Below are 12,679 nucleotides of genomic sequence, written 5' to 3'. Positions count from 1 at the left end.
GCAGCCAGAGTTGTTTGTCCAACAGCAGCCACCATAACCTGGATTATGCACTTGAATTGGGAGGGGTAAGAAAAAAGTAATGAGTTTAGTGCAAAACAGAACAAATCTACTGACACCTAGTGGGGAGATTATAAAAACTGTAAGCTTTCATGTATTGTTGGTGCTAGGCGAAAGGCATTAAAATAAATGAAAATATGCTGGTAAAGTGACCTGACCACATTAACTGTGACTTCAAGTTTTGCTTATGGAGGACATGTAGAAGACAAACATGTCTCCAAATCTCTCCATGAGAAGAAGTATAAAAGATAAAAGACATTTTAGTGCTTCAGTGTTGGCTTTACCACACAGAAGGTAGTTCTAAATAATGTAGAGTTCTAAAGAATGTAATATATCACAATTTTATATATTTATATATTTCTTTACAAACATGACTCAATATTCAAACCCTTGCTTTGACTTTTTGTTTCTTTCAACCAAATCCTCTCTTTCGGAAAACTAAATGCGTCATAAATTGAATTAGTTTATCTTATGGCTAAATTTGGTTTTGCTCCACATAACATTGCTATGGTTGCTATGGCTGTCTCTGTGAGTTTTGGAAAATGAGAGAGACAGCTATAAAAACACAACAACAGAAATAGCAAAATATATGCTAGAGGAAATTCTATGGAAGAAATTCTATCTATTAATTTCCAGCACTGCCTCCCACTATAGTGGGTATTAAGAGACTTTTCATAAGGAAATCTTAATGACATTTGGTTACGGCTATGTAAAACATTTTATTTTTGCCTCAGAGGCAGTCACATAAAGTGTGAGTACTCAACTCTGTTTGTGTGTGTGTGTGTGTGTGTGTGTGTGTGTGCTCCAGGTTATGGGGACAGACACATATTATAGGATGCTTCTTTTTTAAGGGACAAAAAGCGAGTCTATTAAATTTAGAGTGAGGATAAGAGCAGCTTTTAGGTAGGTATATTTATGCATATATGTTCTGGAGGGTTGTTACAGAAAATAAATGTAAGTCAAGATAAAGTCATCTCAAGTCACTGACATAATTGTTTGCATAATTGTGTGTGTGTAACTGTTGTCCATGTGTGTGCCTGAGACAGCCATTTCTTTGAGTGCACATTTTTCTCTGTATATTAAAGACTCCAAGGCAATGGATTGCTGATGTCTCTGTGAATATGCATGGCTGTCTGTATGCATAATTAATTTGTTGAGCAAATGTCATTGCATATGGGACTAGAATGTAAATCCAAGTTTTTTTTTCCTGCAGAGCATATAGCTAGGGTTTAGCATTTTACTTTGTTCTGCACTTGTGTGGGATGGATTTTTCTACATCTATGCAGCTTGTCAAACAAAGATGCACATCAAACAAATTACAAAGATTAAAAAACAAAGTAAAAAACAATGTAATGAGTCAGATATTTCTAGATTTTCTTCAAATGACTGTTTAGCGCCAAAACTGAAAACGAACAAACTGCTTCAAGTGTGGTCAAGCCGAGTAGCATGGAACTGCACAACTGGTGAGTGTGAGTCTGAATGCTCAGCATTTCATCCAAAAGCTGTTAAAGGATAAAGAAATCAGAAAAAGTGCATTAGTGAAGCTGAAACTGCATTTGATGTGGAGGTATCAGCTTGTTGTGTTTCAGGTGGATTTAGCGTAAAAAAAATGCTGTTATGATCAGATATTATTATTATTATTATTATTGTTGTTGTTATGTTGGATGTGGTCATATCCTTGAGGATTTCCCTTTTTTGTTTTGTCATTTTTCACTTCCTGCCAAGAAGATTGAAGGGCACAGTATGCTCCCTAAGAATCGGAACTCTTTCCCTCGCTGGTCTGTATGGTACTAACAAGAAACATAAAAGGGATATATTGTTTTAATATAGCCCATGTTTTACTTTTATGTTGCTTGAGATGTGGTGGTCTTGTTTCAGTAACATTTAATTGCTTGAGGACTACAGAGAAATGTTACATGGGAACAGGGCAGAACTTATTATCCTATAAATCACTTTGTTCAGTGCACTTAATCTGCAGAATAAAATGAAATTCTAATAAGAGAGATATAATATAGGAGTGTTTGTCTTTTATAACATACAGTGCAAGTATTCCACGAGTGCTCACGTTCTTTCCTTTTTTAACAGTTTGACATTAAATCTTCAATTTATCCTGTAAACAATTAAAAGAAAGTATGAGCATCCCCCTAATAGCATGGCAGATAGAAAAGATGCATGCTTTATCACAGAAAATATTACCTGCTTAGTACCATAAACAGTGGAATGTCTTTTTAAAAATGTGCAGCAGAAAGATTGCAATCAAGCACTGAAAGTTGGGCTGGGGAAAAATTACAAATGAAATAAGAAGGGTAAGGGAAAATAATTCACACAGATGAGAAGAAGCTGCAATAAACCACATTTCTCAGTGGTGGCGCAATTGTGCTGTGAAAGTAATTGTCCCACACTTGTAGACTGAACATTAACGCCATAAAGCATTTCTTAACATCAGTAGTTCTTTTCTTTTGACTTTGCTTGTTGTGGCATAATACTTTTATCATAATTCAAATGAATATGATGTAATCAATCAGCAAAAAAAAAAGAAGAAAAAAAAGGAAAAAGAAACAGTATTTTATACCGAAATCTTTTAAAATATCAGAATCAGCATAATCTTTATTTGGCCAAGTTTGTCCACACAAACAATACAATTTGACTGATGTTCACTTTGCGCTCTACTTAGAATAAACATTTTTAAATATAAATAGGCATATATACACAAGATTATATATACACAATGTTTTAATATGATGAGTGTCATGATCTGGGTGAGTGCATTGTTTTTCCACAGAACTGGGCTCCACGGACTTTCCAATCAGCCTGCACACCTGTCTGCAATCAAGCCACCAGCATTTAAGACCAGCATTCACAACAGACGCCTGCCGCCAGCTAATATCTACAGCTAACCTGCGTTGGTGCTAGGTCGCCAAGCTCTTTCTAGATTTAGGGTGTTTTTTATATTTTTGCTCAGTGTTTTCTCCTCGCTCTAGTTACCCACCTGGGGATCATGTTACATTTGCGTACAATACTTACCTTCATGTGGACGCTGGTCTTCTGCAAAAGTGGTGACACTCCCTTCATCAGGGCATACCACCGGCCTGCCTGCCTACCACCGGTACTGGACTCATTCTACTGTGTGTCCACACAGCTGTAACTGGGCGTTAATGATATGCTGAACATAGTACAACCTAGATGAACCTCAGGTATTCATTATAATAGTGCAAATTGTGCAGTGAAATGTGCATAGATTGTGAGTAAAATAACAGTGGGCTATTTCACAGTGTTCAGAATACACTCCTGTAAATCATAATCATAAGAGTCGTTATCAGAGACTACATAGCTGAAACACAATAAGCTTCAATAATACAACTTCCAGTTCAGGCAAAAATGCAGGAGGCATCAAAACAGAAGAACAACAAAGCTTCTGAATAAAAAAAACACACCAGCACTTACCAACCACTTTAGCTTTAATACACTAACTCATTAAGGATTCACAAACAATAAATACATGTAAGACTATATAACATTCATGAACTAAAAATTACATAAGGTAACCAAGCTGAACTTGAATAACTTTCTAGTTTAACCAGTAGAGGGCATTGAAGGCTCAGCTACCTGTGCCTAGCTCATGCATACCCTTTGCAAATGATTTTATTCTCATGGTTAAGAACAAAATCATTATAACACAAAATAATTGCTTAGTTGTGTGAGTGTCAAGCCTGTCATTTAAACTGGATTACTATCTATTTAGTAAGATCCACTAGATTTTTGGCCACAGGTTAGAGGACTCGAATGACTGTTGTTAGCAGTTAGTTTGTGATTAGCATAAAGCTAATGGTTAGAGATTATGGCTATTTACTCCATGGAAATTTTAATTATAACCAAATAAACTTCCAATTGTTGGATTAAAAAATCTGATTTAGTCTGGACTACAGAGTGTGTCATCCTCAGTCTGCAACACTAGCTCTTGCAAATGTCAAGCCTGTGGGAGCTTTGCAGTTGAAGGAGTGTCATGAAATGTCATTTTCTGAGGCCATGACAACAGTCCCAAATATCCTTTATGCTGAATGTGACCAGAATCCACAAGTAATCACTTTTAGAGTCCTAAACTAAAAGACCTTCATTTATGTCCACCAGAGGGAACCATCGTCCTGTCTCCTACTTCCTGCACACCGTTGCTCAGGGCGTTTCTCACTTATCATACAGGCCGGTTGCCGGGTGCATGTTACAGCTCAAGGTAATGCCTTTGCAAACATTACTTTCTTCTTGCTGATGTCTTTCTGCAGGGGGAGGGAGGGTGTTGGTGATCAATATGTGCAACATGTGTTTTTGTTGTGATGCTGGGATTGATGATTGGACATGGCTGTCATTATGCAATGTGATTTAAAATCCTGACCACATCCTACAAAGAATTTTGCAATATGAAAGCCAGTAGGTGATTTTAATCAATAACTTTAGGAAGAAAAAACTGTTCTCGTCGATGTAAACAAAATATAAACTGAAGCATTCATAAAATATTCCACAATTTTAAATTTATCCACCCATCCATTTTCTTAACTGATTTTTCATCTTAGGGTCATGGCATGGCTGGAGGCTATCCCAACAAAGCGCAAGGTGCACGCTGGACAGGCTAGCAATCTAACACAGGGCTAAGACACAGAGAAGCAGACCGCCACACAATCTTACATAAACACATAATCCAATTTAGAATCACCAGTTAACTTAACAAGGAAGAAACCCACACAGGTCCAGGGAGAAGATGTAAACTTGACGCACTAAGGTCACCAGCAACTGTTGCTGTGAGGCAACAGTAATAACCACTGGACTACTGTACCACTCAATCTCATCATCATGGGAGACTTCACATAAACCCCAGAGACAGAAAGCCACACACAAATAGCCTTATTTTTCCTTTTTTTACCTCTTATGCCCAAACCAGTACACCGTCTCTACAATCTGCAATCTACAATCTTGTGACTGCAAGCTTTGACTGCAATCAGAGTATTTCAGAATTGTCATTCCATCATTTTAATGGGAACTTATTTCTTATGTTGTACAAGTTTATAATGTGCTCAGAGCTATAAATAATTTTAGTATTCTCCGCACTGCAGAGTACATGTGAAGCTAAGACAGAAAGGATGGTATAGGATAAAACAGCTGGGTACTTTCTGCATCAGTTGACTGGATCCCCACTAGTGGCCAGTGGCTCTGCCTATTTGTAATACTTGTTCTCATTCTCAGGCGTTTTATGCTCTTCTCTTGGGACATCTCAACAAATAAATCTCGTAGACCTGCTGTCCATTCATTCTTTCTTTGCTGAATTTTTCTACTTTTTTCTCATTAGGATCATGTTTATACATAAATGTTATTTTTACATAGGTTTAAAAAGACTAATCTTCATTATCTACATAAATATGTACAGACATACAGTCCAGGCCTAGTGACAGCATGTAATGTATGGTATTTTTCCTGCTAAACGAATGATCACATTCATTATTTTACAGAAAACTTTCCCCCCCATTGTCTTACCCCTCAGATGCCATAAAAAAGTAGAAGAACAAGTAAACCCACACAGAATTATCACCCAACTCTCATGCAGAGTCAGCAGAGTTGGGTGAGAATTCTCTGTGGGTTTACATGTCTTGAGCACAGTAATACACAGCCCAGCAATTCAAAGCTTGATCAGAAACAGCTGAGAACTGTTCTGTTTTAGCCAGCTGGTTTTAAAACATTGCATTTTAAAAGATGAAGATTATGTTTTTTTTTCACCTATTCCCAGTTGGATTCTTGCATATTTGCTGAAGTATAATACAGCCAATTGTCATGTCTGACAGCAGGGCATGAGCTTCATGGTCCTTACCAACTTATCACTAATAAGAATTGGTGCAAAAGCCCCATTTTTCTGACGCATGATCCCACTCCACACCCCGAGCTGTTTACACACAGTGAAAAGATGTCAATGAAATCAGGATGTAGGCTGTATAGACACCTGGAAATGGCAGGGCGGTTAGTGAAATCGAGCTAGATCTGTTCATTCCGGTTGTGAAGCTCATCATAGCTACAGTGCATATTATGGTAAAGTGTGAATTGATCCTTTCATATTAGGCATTTTGCAGCGTAAAACTTTCTTACAGATTGTTCCATTACCTTACCATTGTTCTTTTTGTTCTGCTAGGAAGGAAGACTGTATGGTAACTGACTCCTTTTTAAGTCAAATCTTAAAAGTTACAGTGCGGTTAACTTATGCTTACTAGATAGGTGCAATAGGTTACTGTGTTCTGGAGGAAGGCAGAGTAAAGGAAGGAAATAGAGGGGTAGAAGGAGGGAAACACCTACCAAAGACCTTAGTGAGAGAGGAGGAGATTGCTAGTAATGTTGTAGAGTTAAGCAGTCAAGTAATACTGGTCTTTATTCATCTCTGAGGAAATTCTTAAAAGTCCCAGGACTCAAGAGGACATAGACAAAAAAAAAAAAAGATATGGCAGATAAAGAATGGAGACAGAAATGGTTAGGATTCTGTTGTGTTAGTCACTAACTGAACTCTTCCTACTAAAATCCCAAATTCACTGTCAAGAAGTTACTGCCAAACGTTACTTTCCAAACATAGTGGTACAACAGACTTCATTGGCTCCATTACAGGTCTGATGTGGAAAGATATTGTGTTTTTACAGCTGAAAAGCTTTCAAACACATGACCTTTGGCAACCAATGCTACACCAGCATGTATTTCTCCTGTTTTTAAAATCATAGAAAAGCCCTTGAGCAACTCATATCACAAGAGAGGTCATATAGTAACAGGACAGCTATAACAACACATCTGTAGGATGACAGATCAGTTCAGTATCAGCTCTTTAGTGTCAGTGTTAGACAGCAAGAGGGAGCAAGGACATCTCGGTTAAAATAATTTGTACTGTGCAGACATTGGCAAGCCAGGGCTCAAATTTTAGGGGACATCACTCGGAAGGAAATCTTCATCAGTTACTGAAATAGAAATCAGAGGAATACCGTTATCTTCCAGTGTTTCACTGGAAGAAAGGATTTTCACACTAAAGCATTGATGACAGGCGGGACATGTATCACGATAATGTGTCAGGTAAAACGCAAGAGATATTATGAGATACATCGACAATGGTTTCATTTTGCTCCTAATGAGTTAAGGAGTTAATAAATTAAGCCATTGTAATGCATCCATCACCACTCTAGCTTGAGTGGTATTGCATTACGGTGGCTCAGTTTGCCCATCAGTGGGTTATGAGGATGGGCCTTTGATGGTGTGGCAAATTTACAGGCATACCGGAAATGGTGAAAACAACCTCTTCCAGTTTCTGCTGTAGTGCTCAGTGTGTGAACATCATTAAAGAGCAAGCTTATACTGTCGGAACATTTATAAACAAGTGTCTTGAGTAGAACAATGAGTTGGGCATTTTCTTTGGACAGTCAGGGAAACTAAACAGAAAGGCCTTTGCTAAAACAAAAATCAACCAGTTGCACTTGTGTTGTGCCGAACTTGTCAAATTTGAATTTATCAAAAAAAAAAAAAAAAAAGAAAGAAGAAATCTATAAAGTTTGCAAGCTGTGAAAAGTTGTCTTTACTACATAATTGAATTTTACATGGTTGTGATGTTGTGGATATGCAGTTTAGACAATATGCGCAGGAGGGAATACAAATGATCAGACATCTTGGAACACATCCTCTTAATAGGACATGCACATAATGCTGTGCTGAGATCTATAATCAGACTACCTGGAGATACAACTAGCAATGCTGAGGATGAAATACAGTTTATAGTCTACACTGAAGTTGCTGGTATTCATAGGGGAGTAAGCCCAGAGGTCTGTAGCCTCTTTGATCAAATAGAAATGAATACCAGATTGCTTGTTGTCATTCCTGTGTCATCAACTGGAACTGAAAATGGATTTAGCAGTCTCTGGAGGCTCAAAACTTGGCTCTGTAGTGCTGTGTAACGGACACTCCTAAATAGTGTAAAAGTCTGTCAGAGAAGAAAAAAGACTAAAGTTGGCACTAGTATGTTGATTGCACCCACACCAGACTGGATTTGTGCATTTTTCTTATTAATGGCTTAAGTTTGCCTCATGTGGTTAACATCCAAGAGCTAGGTTCAGGCTCTGAAGGAGAGAAGTATTCGAGTACATCACGGCTGAAGTGCTGGAAATAGTCAGTGTCGATAAAGACTTCAATCGGCCAGTGTATGCGTGACTCAAAACTCACTACTGCCTTGCTAAAAAGCAATATTTTCTATAGTGTATCAGATGCAGCGTTCTTTTTCATGTACAATACAGATCAACAAAAAAACTTCTGTTTTAATAAGTGCCACTCAGTGCAGATCACACACTATAAAAGTCAGCAGTAGGAACAAGTTTATCTCAGTATGGACTGAATGTGAGAGTGACACTCCTCACGCAACCTGCTGACATCCCTGGGCTTTAATGCCAGTATTTGTCAGAGCTGATGAGCTTCAGAGACTCTTATGCTTAAACTGACCCCAAAGTGGTTTCCTTTCAGTATCAAGAGCCGCAGGGCAAGCAACTGTTCAAAGATAATCATATGCATTTTTTAAAAAGAGAACAGTATTATTCTTGTTTTATTTATAGACCAGATAACCAGATACTTAAGTTTAAATGATGTATGGGCTAGTTCAACAACAGTGTAATTACTAGAACTGGGAATAAATGTGTTTAGAATTTATAGACTTGTTCTCCTTTTATTGAAATTACTTTCTATTTCTTCTTTAACAAAATATGGAATTTTTTTAAAATATGGAATTGACTTAACTAATGGCTCATACTATAGCAACAGACAACACACTCCATATTCCTGAAGCAATGCTTAGATTCATTCACTGAATTTGTTGAAAAGGCTTCTTTTCTATAGATGTAAACATCTGTTTTCATCTTGTTCATTTCAGTTGTGTAAATCTCCAAAGAGCAGTAAACCTTAGAGCAGCAACAGCAGCAACACGGGTCAGCTGATCACAGCTTGCACACAAACAAAAGCTACTGGAACTCTCAATAGCAATCATTGTTAGTTGTGATTGTTTTCCTCATGCTGAGCCACTACAACTGATCCTAAGATTCCCCGCTTGCCAAATTCCACTTTAACCACAGAGTGTACTAATTCTTTCTGTTTAGGTGTGGAAGCACAGTAAAGAAAAGATTGTATTTATATGTCCTAATATTATATAGCATGAGGTTAAGTTAGTTTTGCACAAAAATAGCTGGAGCCTGTACTTTTTCACTTTTACTGGAACAAAGAAGTTAAATCAATACTTTTCCAGTACTGTATATGTTGTTCTACTTAAGTAAAGAATGCCTGTATTTTTGTTACGTCTGCTTCAGACAATGATCACATCATAGAACATAGCAGGTGTACACATAAAGTCTTTATTCTTTCCTTTTTCTACTATAAATACCATCAGAGCCACATCTTAATTTTTTTCCGCAATGATGTGACTTCCCAGGACAGATCATTAAAGGTCATGGAGATAACCAAGATTTCATTTAATCTTATGTGATCTAATCCAACATAATGTAATATAACATAATATAATCACACACATAGGGCAGAGCGGTAGCATAGACCTGGCATTCTAATTTGTCTGCAAATGCAATAAAAATTGCATTTAGATAGGACATTAGTGGATTTCAGTACAGATGTGTAAACACAGAATAATGCGAGGAAACATTTCCCGTATGAAAAAGTCATACTCTACCCCTTTTTAGACACACACATATTCTAATGTGTATGTATTCCGGTATGACTACTCGTATATGAAGTGAATAATTATCTTTTAATAACAGTGTATGTCAAGAACTGGGATAGTTAAAAATAGCTGTTTATCACTGAAAATGTCCATGTGAGAAATGTACCTTTATGAAGTTACATTTGTCTCCATGAGATTCATGTTTTTGATCCGTTGTTACTGGTTTTACTGGCCAACTACTTGGTGTTTAATATTATAATGTTTGTTGTGTCTCACAACTCATCTTTTCTCTCTCTACTCTCTTCTTACCCCCGCTGGTTAAGATAGATGTCAGTCATCTCTGTTAATAGAGACCACCACAACTAAGGAAATGTTTTTGTTTCTCTAACATTGTATGGTCTTGCTTTGTATTACTTAGGTTTTTGGCTGGTGCTGTGATACAATACTACAGTATAATGTCATGAATATAATATTATAGACCAATAATGAAATACCTCAGGATTCTGATGTACAGTGCACTCATATGTAAAAAAAATAATTAATCTCTAGAGTACCTAGGTAATAGTCAAAGATATTTCCTGCCTTGGACGAGCTCTCCATCCTTCGCTTGCATGCACATTTTGTTCTAAGGATTAATTTCCTTAAAACAGCATAGTTTAACAAAACTCCTTTGCCTGTAAATCAGCTTCCCAACTTGCAATTTCCATTTGAAGTTTTGTTTTATGGCACTGCCTCAATTTGTGGAAGTTGTTGAAAACTAATGATGCAAAAGCCATGATTGTCAGGAGCATCCTGAGCCTCATTAATGTGAACACAAAGACTGAAAACATCCTCTGAACCTATCTAATAGCAGTCCATGTGGACAAGAAGGACACACTTCATTGATGAGCGGCTGATGAAATGGTTGCGGTTTGTAGTGTATTGCTCTGCTGAGGGTCACCTTGACAGTTCCTACTGATGAAATCATGAGGCTTCCATAATAACCCTCAGATTTTATTATATAATAGTAGGCTTTTTCCTGGCTCAAAATGGGCCTTTGGGGGGTGATGACGCGCAACAGTATGGATGATTGGCTCGTTTATAGCAAGAGAAAGTCTATAGTTCCTTATTTGACAATAATCTTTGCATTTTTCTGTTATTTGTGACCAGGGTGAGCTGTTCATTATTGACAAAAAATGATGGAAGATAAACAATATAGGAAGCTTTTCACCCAATAAAATAAATAAAGATAAATAAATAAATACAACAGACAGTAGAGCACTTACTATCTATCAATATCACAAATTAACAGCTGCATAATTTTATTTTTATTTAAAAATTATATGAGCTCCTACCTCACGAATATGAAATGAAAATAGATTACATGGATATGGATAATATGGATAATAAATAGTTTTTCACAACATTGTGAGCATCAGTTGAAGATCTTGACCGGCCTACACAGACAAAAGTTCCTATGTTTCTATAACCTAGTTAACCTAGTTTTCCACAACACAAAACCTGGATAAAAGGTCAATTTTCAGTAAAAAAATACCACATATAGTAGATGATGACCTCAGTAATTCAGAAACCCAGGGCACAGACTGTATATAAATGATGGATCCAGCTATTTTCCAGATACTCACTGGATTTGGAAGTAAGCATATTTGGACCAATGAGTTAATTGATGTGCTACCAAGACACTAGCTATCTTGGTTAGCATCAGTAAACTATATTGGTGTATCCCACAAACACATACTTAAATAAAAGTGCCAATATAAATAAAAATAATGCTGGAATTTGACACACTGAAAAAAAAACTACCATAAACTTTTTGGATTGAATGTTAACGTGCAGGTAACAGAAAAAAACCATATGATCTGAAAGGCACCAGCAGCATAAACACGATGGCCATTGCTTTCCATTGCTACTACTGTCATTAACTAACAGTAGTAGTAGTGGAAAGCCTTAAAAAACCACCTGAAAAATGTACATGTAGTTTTATTTTGGTATTATATATTTCATTACATTTACTGTATATAGCTTTAAAACCTGAAGGTTGTTCCTTTGGCTGTGTACAACTGTTTGCCACTGAGTGAAAGTTTAAATTCTTCTTTTGGATTCACCCTTGAGGCAATGCTTTTTCTGAAGGCTGAAATCTCTGCCCTTGACTTTAGAAGCACCTGCTACACACTGCCTTTGTTCATTTTGTAATCATCAGTCAGTGCGTTTCTTTTCCCCCTTTGTCATTAAGATACATCCTGGTCAGAATCCGCTGCATCTTCGATACATCCTGGTCTTTTCGTTGAAAAAGGCAAAAACATGGATGTTCTGAGAGATCTTGTAACTCTTCTTAGGCCTCAGAATTTGAGTCTGACTTGCTTAAGGACTTTTCTGTTTCCGCATGTTAGTGTTTACATTTTTTAGAGGAAGAGAAATAACAAATGTGATAGTGGAAGAGGAAGAAGGTTAGATAAAGCAAGAAGCAGGTAGTATTACCTGGTACTGTATGTGGTACACCAAACTGATGCTGAATTGTGATGGAAGGTGACACCTTTCTGAAGCAGTAAAAGTCCCCATGAATCACACAGCTTTCTCTCTCCCTGTATATCTTACTTTCTTTTTTAATCTTCCTCTTTTTCTGCACTGTCACATGTACTATACCTGGCTCAAAACACTATCCCTAGCACATGTGATGTGTTAGGGAGAAATTAAGTGTATTTGTCACCATTTTCACATCTATACACTCCTCCTGACACATGCTGTTTTTGTCTCACTGCATCTGTACACTTGTCTCAGTTTCTCACTCTTATCCTGCAGTGTGTGTGTGTGTATATATATATATATATATATATATATATATATATATATATATATATATTTATTAGACCCTTCACGACTTCAACAACAATAATGAACTTTGAGTCGTTT

At 36.9% G+C, this 12,679-nt stretch overlaps 1 long non-coding RNA gene across 2 annotated transcripts; it reads left to right on the top strand.

Annotated features, from left to right (window-relative positions):
* Nucleotides 1-2,943: 2,943 nt before the first annotated feature.
* LOC120721559 lies at nt 2,944-6,957 on the top strand. 2 transcript variants are annotated; one of them, XR_005693191.1, is made up of 3 exons: nt 2,944-3,163; nt 4,186-4,285; nt 4,623-6,957. It is a non-coding gene; the product is annotated as an uncharacterized LOC120721559 (long non-coding RNA). The 2 variants fall into 2 exon arrangements; XR_005693190.1 differs by having other exon boundaries at nt 2,944-3,251.
* The last annotated feature ends 5,722 nt before the right edge of the window (nt 6,958-12,679 follow it).

The sequence above is a fragment of the Simochromis diagramma genome, unplaced genomic scaffold (genome assembly GCF_900408965.1).
Source record: "Simochromis diagramma unplaced genomic scaffold, fSimDia1.1 OVJJ01000603.1, whole genome shotgun sequence".
NCBI classification, from domain to species: Eukaryota; Metazoa; Chordata; class Actinopteri; order Cichliformes; family Cichlidae; genus Simochromis; species Simochromis diagramma.
This window is presented reverse-complemented; position numbering and strand designations above follow the sequence as displayed.